This window comes from Arvicanthis niloticus, chromosome X (assembly GCF_011762505.2).
Source record: "Arvicanthis niloticus isolate mArvNil1 chromosome X, mArvNil1.pat.X, whole genome shotgun sequence".
NCBI lineage: Eukaryota > Metazoa > Chordata > Mammalia > Rodentia > Muridae > Arvicanthis > Arvicanthis niloticus.
In genome coordinates this window covers 33,515,411-33,524,088 of record NC_047679.1, presented here as the reverse complement: position 1 = coordinate 33,524,088, position 8,678 = coordinate 33,515,411, and the positions used below count along the sequence as shown (strand labels likewise).

The 8,678-nt window shown below is 46.4% G+C and overlaps 1 pseudogene; it reads left to right on the top strand.

The window, feature by feature from the left end:
* Nucleotides 1–3,563: 3,563 nt before the first annotated feature.
* On the top strand, nt 3,564–4,612 carry LOC117695262 (melanoma-associated antigen 10-like; annotated as a pseudogene).
* Nucleotides 4,613–8,678: the final 4,066 nt, after the last annotated feature.

Genomic DNA, 8,678 nt, shown 5'->3' with positions numbered 1-8,678 from the left:
ACTCCTTGTAGAAAGACAGAAATGCCAGGTTTTGTGTGGTGTGTGTGTGTGTGTGTGTGTGTGTGTTGTGTGTGTGTGTGTGTGTGGTGTGTGTGTGTGTCAGCTTACACGAGGCCAAAGGGCTCCATCAGGTTATAAGGTGCAATAGGAATGCAGATTTCACCTTTCAGTTATTATTGCATGGAGTATGCCATGCATTTTGGCATGAGCTGCTTGCTGAGTCATCTTCTTGCACCATGAACACAGGTGTTTTTAAGGAGTTCCCAGAAGGAGGTTTACATCACATTCAGGGAGGAAGTTAGATCTGAGAGTGGATCATAGAAGCTGCAGTTCAGAGAAAGGGCCACATAACATAATCACTGGGCAGTAATCATGGCCCCAGATGCAGGAATCAGCCTGTGCTCACTGTCAAAGACACAGAAAAACAGTTTTTAATAGTTACATCAGCCCAAGTGGTAGCTTCACATTCAGGCTCTGTAACTTGCCTGTGGGTCTGTTGCTAAGGCCCCTGGCAGGCTACCAGTGTGGATGTCAACTTTTGGGTCATACCCCTTTTGGGGTTACATATCAGATACCCGGCATAGAAGATGTTTACATTATGAATCATAGCAGTTGCAAAAGTATAGTTATGGAATAGCAACCAAAATAATTTGATGGTTGTGGGTGACAACCACATGAGAAACTCTATTAAACATACTCAGCATTAGAAGGGTTAAAAATACTGATCAAGAGGGTACCCAAGTTGTAGTTCAGTGGGTCCATTTGGAGACATGAGCCTCTTCCCTTCCTTTCCCTGGGAATCATTATCTAGGAGACCTTTAGGAAGATTGCAGAGAGGAGTATGTTGTCAGTTAACATGTTCTCTGTGAGTTGGCTGCAGAAGCCTCATCCAAGAGAGAAAGAAAGGGCCAGATAATCAAGCAACATTGTATTCCTTTGAGAGGCTTGCAGCAAAACCCTCTGGGTTGGTAGGAGTGAGCTTCTCCAACTGCAGGAGGTCATTTGGAAGACTCCAAACATTTTGTGTGATTTCTGGAAGTTAGAGAATGCTCCAGTTCTCACTTAAGGGAATGAATCCCTCTCTGCAATACCTACATCTAGGTGCTTAGGGAGGTGTCATAACAGAGCTTTCATGTTCTGGGAGGGGTGATACAAGCTTTCAGGGTCCAGGTGAGTGTACAGTAGACTACAAAGCCCCTTTCATTACAGAAGGTCCCCACATAAAGCAGCTTCAGCTCTGCTGTCTAGTAGACACAAAGTTGGGCCCTTGTAGTAATCAGATGTTTGCGCACTCTGGTGCTCAGCCCTTAGTTATAGTATAGATGGCATTTTTAGAACTTCCTGGGGGAGGCAGGACTTGGTCTCTTCCTGACTCAAGTGTAAGCTGATGGTAGAGTTCAGATGCCCTATACAATGCAGACAGCCTGAGTCAATCCTGTTGTAACGACTGGCTCTCCTGAAAGAAACAGGAACCATTATTTTTGGTCCAGTACACCTGCCATACCACTACATGTATATGTAAGGACTTGCAGGACACAGAACATTTTCTTTTTTGAGCTTGTAGACTGCCTTACTATCAGAGTTAATGGAATTCCACATTGCATACAGAGCATCCTTTCTGTACAGTGAGTCGACAGATAATATGTGTTGACTGTTGTGGTGTGTGTTACTGAAGAGTCCTGTAGCTTGAACCAAAATCCTCACCTAACTGGGTGGGATGCTTTCATAGCAGTAAGGTTCTATCCTCCAATGGCACTCAGAATTACATACTTCTTTTTGGATCAATTGAAAAACAGAGGGCCAAGGCCCCACAAACTGATATGGCAAGAACCCTGGAGTCGTAAGTGGAGTAGTCTACTTTGACCTCAGTAGATATAAGGTCAGAACATTTTTCTGAGGTCCATGGTAAAGAGGAGTAGGATGCATCACTAGTCAAGGCAAAATCTAGGGTTCACTAGGGACAGCACACTACATAGTCAAACATTGACACTTTTTTCTCACTTGCTCTCATAAGCTTTGTGGCCCTTAAGACACTCACTGTTATACAGATATGCTTTATTATCCCTTCTCTCCCCTCTCCAAGGAAGGAGGGCCTATCTACAGAAGGATATTATCAGAGCAGCAGAGGGAGCCACATAAAGGTTACCAGAGGAGGTGTCCATGGTTTGTATGCAGTCTAGGTGAGTTTCAGTTATGATTGTGAGAACTAAATGTGAAGAAAATGTACAAACCCACCCACAGCAAAGGATGCCACAAAACCTGGCCACCTCACTTATAATTTTCTGGATATTTCTGTTTACGTGGGCATTGCACTGCGTCTCTGTTATGCTTCCTGATTTGTTCTGATATTTCTCTAGGAGGTGAAGTCTTTGATCCCAGGGGTGATGTCTTGTTGGCAGAAGAAACGAAATTATGGGCAACAAAGATGAGTCCAGGATTAGCCATATCACAGACATGTATTCTAGGGACTCTATGTGAGCTGAAAAACCTGGTGAAGAGGCGTTTGAGTGGAGTCATCAGAGGGAAGATCTCAGGAGTGTCAGGACTGAAGGTGAGGACTGAAGATGCCCTGCATTAATACGAGAGGGGAAATGTGCCCTACCTGCCCTCCTGTAAGCTCTGAGGTAGATCAGAGACCATAGATGATTTACCTCACCTCAATTCCTCTTGCCACTGTATATCAGTAATAGGCTCTTGGTTCAAAGAAACCTGCCTCAGACCATCAGGAAAGCAGTACAGTGCTGGTCCTGATCAAGGAGAGTGTTGGGCAGGTCTGACATCTGACACCTCAGGACACATGAAAACCATTAAATTGTCTCATCTCTTGTAATTTAGTCTGAACAGGGTCGGCAGATACGAAGCTCTATTAATCCCTTTTACTAATTTCCAGAGAGGTGAACACTGAAGTGTTTATTATAGGCCAGGATAAGGGACAGTGTCCAGCCCTTGACAGAGAAACAAAGGGCCCAGAATGATCACACAAGAAACCGTTTACCTTAAGTAGGGTTACACCGCACAGTTCCTCTCTCCCTTTTTTTTAACCTTGGGAACTCAGGTACCAACTAGAAGTTAGCATGATGGGATGTTGTAAGCATCTCTTACAATGATTCCAAAGTGGAAGATAAGAAAATCATCCTCTGAGATAGTGTCCTCAGTTCCCGTAGAAGAGCAAAACTATGTATCCTCAGAACTGATAGGGATGCCCATCCTGCAAGTATAAATCAATTGTTCCAACAACTGAGAAAATAGACACTCCAAGTTCCCTGGCCTCAAATATTCTAATGGTATCCACTAGTTTATCTCCTCTGTGACCAGGCTGCACTCCAAACAGCTGGGTCACTTCCTGTTTCAGGCTCTCAGGATTCTAGGATTGCTTAGAGGCCTTGTCCCACTAGAGGGCTCTACTCAGGAGATTTCAAGAAACATGAAGGCATTTGAAGGCAGTGTGACATGGTCTGTGATAAAAATCTACTCACCCTCCCCTTTCTCCATCAGGCCTGTGTATCCTCCCTGCTTAGATTGGGAGACTGTCCTTCCTGCCTGTTGTTACCAGGAAAGTGATAATGGCTGAGCCCCATAACACCCAGTGCTGCAACCTCCAAGACAGTGGTCAGGCCCAACAGGAGTTAGCCAATGCCCAGGCTACCACGGCTGAAGGAGATGAGGAGGAAACAAGCACCACCTCCCATCAGGTGTATGGTGGTGGAATACCAAGTCCTCCCCAGAGTCCTCAGAGAGCTTCCTCTCCCTGTGTGGCACTGGCCTCCATTCCTGATGGCCCATCTGAGGAAGCTTCCATCAAACCATCAGAAGAGCTGGAAGATCCACTATATTTGTTGCACCATGCACAGTACATAAAGGTGTATGACTTGGTGGAATTTCTGCTTTGCAAATATCGAATGAAGGCATTCACTACCAAAGCAGAAATGCTGGAGTGTGTTGGTAGAGCGTATGATGAGTACTACCCTCTGATCTTTAGTGAGGCCTCTGAGTGCTTGAAGCTGGTCTTTGGCATTGATATGGTAGAAGTGGATGCCTCTGTCCACTCCTACATCCTTGTCACTGCCCTGGGGATCACCTATGATGGGATGCTGACTGATGTCCAGGGTATGCCCAAGACAGGCCTCCTCATAGTGGTACTGGGTGTCATTTTCATGGAGGGAAACTGTGTCAGTGAGGAGATTATCTGGGAAAAACTGAATAACATAAGGTTGTGTGGTGGGAGGGATCCTTACATACATAAAGACCCTAGGAAGCTCATCTCTGAGGAGTTTGTACAGGAAGGGTACCTGGAATACAGGCAGGTGCCCATAGTGATCCTCCTACCCATGTGTTCCTGGGCCCCAGGGCCTTTGCCGAAACCACCAAAATGAAAGTCTTGGAGTTTTTTGCCAGTATTGCTAAAACTCACCCCACAGCCTACCCTGAAAGGTATGCAGAGGCTTTGGAAGATGAGATAGACAGGGTCCAGACCTGGATCTATCAACGCATGCTTCAACAGGTCTGACCTGGGCACATCCTAGTTCACTGGCAATTCCCTTCTAACATCAGGTCAGACCAAGCCACTAATCGAGTATTGTACCCTCACTTTAGAGCTGGTGGGAGGAGACCATGGAGCATTCTACTTTTATTCTGTTTAGGTCACTTTAGGATTCTTGTTCTTCCAAATTGCTAACACAATTACTACCAGGTCCACTAGTTTTAAGTTTCAGTCATTTGTAGTTCATGCACTGTTGTTTTTCCTGGTTGAAGAATTTCATTATTTTGAAACAAATTAGAATGACTTCTGTCTTAATTTGTAAAATGCCACAATAGACAAGTGACATTGAAATAGGATTTTCCTGGGCAATGGGAAAAACCTCGGGAATAATTTAAAAACAAGAATAAAATAAAGTTTTGATTGTCTTAAACTGTTTAGTGTCTTCGTGTGGTTAACAAATGAAAACCACAACTAAAAATGGCTAATAGAGTTTCTATCACAAAAGTCTTGACTGGTTTCCCATTCATATTAAGTCGTCTCCAAACAGTGTTGCATTGGCTGAAGCCAGATGTATCTTTACCTTCAGAGAAGTGATACATACATACATACATACAGACAGACAGACAGACAGACAGTGTACCACCCACGTCCATTCACCATGCCATGAACAATAAAAGCTTTGGAAAACCGGACTCTGTGTTGCCTGATCTGCCACAGCCAGGTTCTCAGCCTTTGGAAAGTTGAGCAGCTCACCACCAGCCTGTGGTGGCTGTATCAATGTGGGATCCTCTGCTGGAGGCGTGGCAAGTCTGCCTGGGATCCTGATGCCAGACTGCCCTGGGACCCTGCCGCCAGACTCCCTCCCCCTGCCTGTGAGATTTCTTCCCCACAGCTGGTGCCACCAACATGGGGCACGACCACCCATGCGTTTACAAGAATCATCCTGGCTGAATCTGCTAAGCAAGTATACTTCTTGTGAGATGTGACACTAAGTCTCTTGGTCCTCTCTCAGCGTGCACACCCCGCGTTCTCCCCGCCTCCATTCTGCTGGAGTTCCGAGACCCCAGATGGAGGCCAATCTCGGAGCATGGATCTGCTGCCATGCGACCCCCACATTCTCCTGTTTTGCTGTGCCCACCCACCGCCGGGCTTGGGCCAAAAAGGGAGATTTCTCACCGAGAGACTCCTACCGCAGAGTCTGCCTTGCCCACTGTGAGTGCCCTCCTTAGCCCCTGCTCCTCTACATAGCCCTATCTCTGACAAAGGACGTGCAGACCAGCAGACCAGCAGACCAGCAACAGAGATCCACACTCGTGCACCCATGCACGGGCCACATTGTTTCCCACAGGTGGTAGACAACATGCGCAGATCCAGCTCCGCAAGTGCCCCCCGCTGGTGACTGCAAAAACCGTGAGTAACATCTCTCTCTGTCCACCCTACCCCTTCTCTCTTTCTCTGATTCTTAGCTATAGCCTAACCCCTGGGTAATACAAAAGAACTAGGTCTCTCTCCCCACATGTTCTCCAGCTCAGGGCAAGATGGCTGTGGCTTCTTAGCCCCCACTCTTCCCATCCCCCCAGCTCCACAGAGGGGGTTCCTCCACAGCTAATATCTGTCCTTCAAGCCACAACACCTGCTGTACCCTCTTTCTAAGACTCCTTCTCGCAGCTGAGACCGTCCCCTCTCTCTCTCTCTCTCTCTCTCTCTCTCCTCTCTCTTCTCTCTCATCTCTCTCTCTCTCTCAAGATCGCCAGCTCCAAACTCTAGCCCCTAGCGCCCTGCCAGGTAGCTTCTTCCCTACTACCCTGTCATATGCAACTGGCTACAGCTATTTGGCTTAGCCTGCTTGCCTGAAGCAATGGGGCAGAACCCTGCTTGCCACCCAGCCCTGTGTTCCTTAGCCAGCTATGCTTCCCCTCACCCTCAGTCATTTGCAGCTGACTAAAGCTACTTAGCTCAGCCAGCTTGCCTGAAGCAGCGGATCTAAAATCCTGCCTGCACCCTTTGCCCCACTGCTGCCTGCCAGTTTCTCTCAAAGCTGCCTGACTCCAATCCAGCTTCCATGTGTCTTTCCATAGACACAGACTCCTCACTCTTTCTGACTCTTAGCCCTCCCTAATGCTTCTTGCTTGCCTTAAACTTTTCTTCAAAGTTGGCCTTTACTTTTATCTACATTTAAATTTTACCAGCTAAGAAAAAGAAAAGCGGGAATGCAGAACCTCTCTGCCAGAGCACCCAGACACCACAGCAGAGCTAGGCCCCTCCCCACACTGCTTCTAAACCCACCATTACTGCTTCTCCCAACAGGAGGACCTGCAACAAATGTTCCTGTTTTTCAACCAAAATTTTTAAACGTTTCCTCTTCTTCCTAACAGGAACACCTAGAACAACAATGCTTGTGTTTTTCAACCAAAAATTTTGTTATTTTTTTATTTAATGCTGCTTTTCTCTCTAATATTCGTGATATATGTCCAACATTTTTTTTTAACCTTTATAATTTCTTCAAGGTTTAAAAGCCATCTAATTTCCTTCCACAGTTTAAGTCAACGTGCTGATCACCATTTCTTGAGTCTTATTAACAACTAATTTCTTTTACAGGCAAACTGTTGCTGCCAATCCCAGATACAAAATTAACATTGTTTTTCTCCCTCAGCCATCCAAAACAGACTCAAAGATACCTTCCAAGACTAAACTTTCCTCAACCACCTTTGCTTTTCCAGGATCTTAACGACAGGCCATAAGTTGCTTGTTCCCAAGCAATTTAATGCTCAGTATCCAGCCTACAGACATCTCCCTGCCAGAAATGCTGCTTCCCTACTGTGATTATCCTACAGGTATACCCACAGATCCAACAGTGTCCACACCATCCTCTGGAACCTGCCTGAGATGCCAAGCTGCTCTTTCCCAGTCACCTCATCTGACTGCAGACTCCAGAGACACGCCGAGATCCAGTGACAGCGCCACCTCCTGGAACCTGCCAAGCTGCCTTCTTCCAGTCATCTCATCTGACTGAAGACACCAGAACATGCTGAGATCCAGAGACCCACACCAGCCTCCAGAGATGCACGCCAGAACCCAGAGATGCTCACTAGAGAAGACAGATCCAGACCTTCCAGCTACAAATGAACTCTTTTGCCAAAGTCACATAGCTAAAGTTACATGTAGTGAGGAAAACATAATGTCTATTTAGATTAATCAGATGTCATTTACCCTCAAACTATACAATCTGTATTTAATTGTTTCAATGATCCCTGCCTTCCAAACCCTATCCTCAATTCCCATTACCCTTGACTTAGTTATGCTACACCCTCTGGCCTACATAGTGTTTTCTTTGACCACCTCATCCAAATTTTCACTAAAAAAAGGTGAGATTTGGGCCATGAAGAGATGGTTTGGACATAGCCTGGTTGAATGAGCTTTGAACCCCGGAGACCCTTTGAGGGATGGTAGGATATTCAGCTCTGTTCCTAGGCCCCCTTGATACAGCACTGGGTTTGATCTCCCCATGCTCCCAGATTCCAGACTACTCCACAGGGTCCACATCTCTCATCAAACTGTACCTTGCAGACTACAGACGATACAGAACCTCCCCTCTTTTTATGAAAGAAAAGAGGGTGGGATGTTGGGCCTTGGACTAGGTAACTCCGTTTAACCTGTTACCTTCAGTCACCTAGGACACAGGTAGAGGGCGTGATTAACAAGTCTCTACCTCCAGAGATTTAAATATTAATGATTATCAAAAGGCCAGGGGCATAGCTAATTAAGTTATTCCCTCCCTTTCTCCCTTCCCTATAAGATTGGTCTCCCCTGGCTTTTGGCGGGGGAAGCACGTACCACCCACGTCCATTTACCATGCCATGAACAATAAAAGCTTTGGAAAACCAGACTCCACGTGTCGCCTGATCTGCCACCACCATGTTCCCAGCCTTTGGAAAGTTGAGCCGCTCACCGCCAGCCCGCGTGGCTGTATCAATATGGATCCTCGGCTGGCGGCATGGGAAGTCTGCCCGGGATCCTGATGTCAGACCAGACCGCCCTGGGACCCTGCTGTCGTACTCCCTCCCCCCGCCCGTGAGATTTCTTCCCCACAGAGCCATCATTTTCTCTTGATAGATTTTGGAAGGAACCACAGCTCTATCAATACACTTAGGATTTCTTTAGACCATTAGCACTAAACATAAGTTTTGCAGAGGGGTGG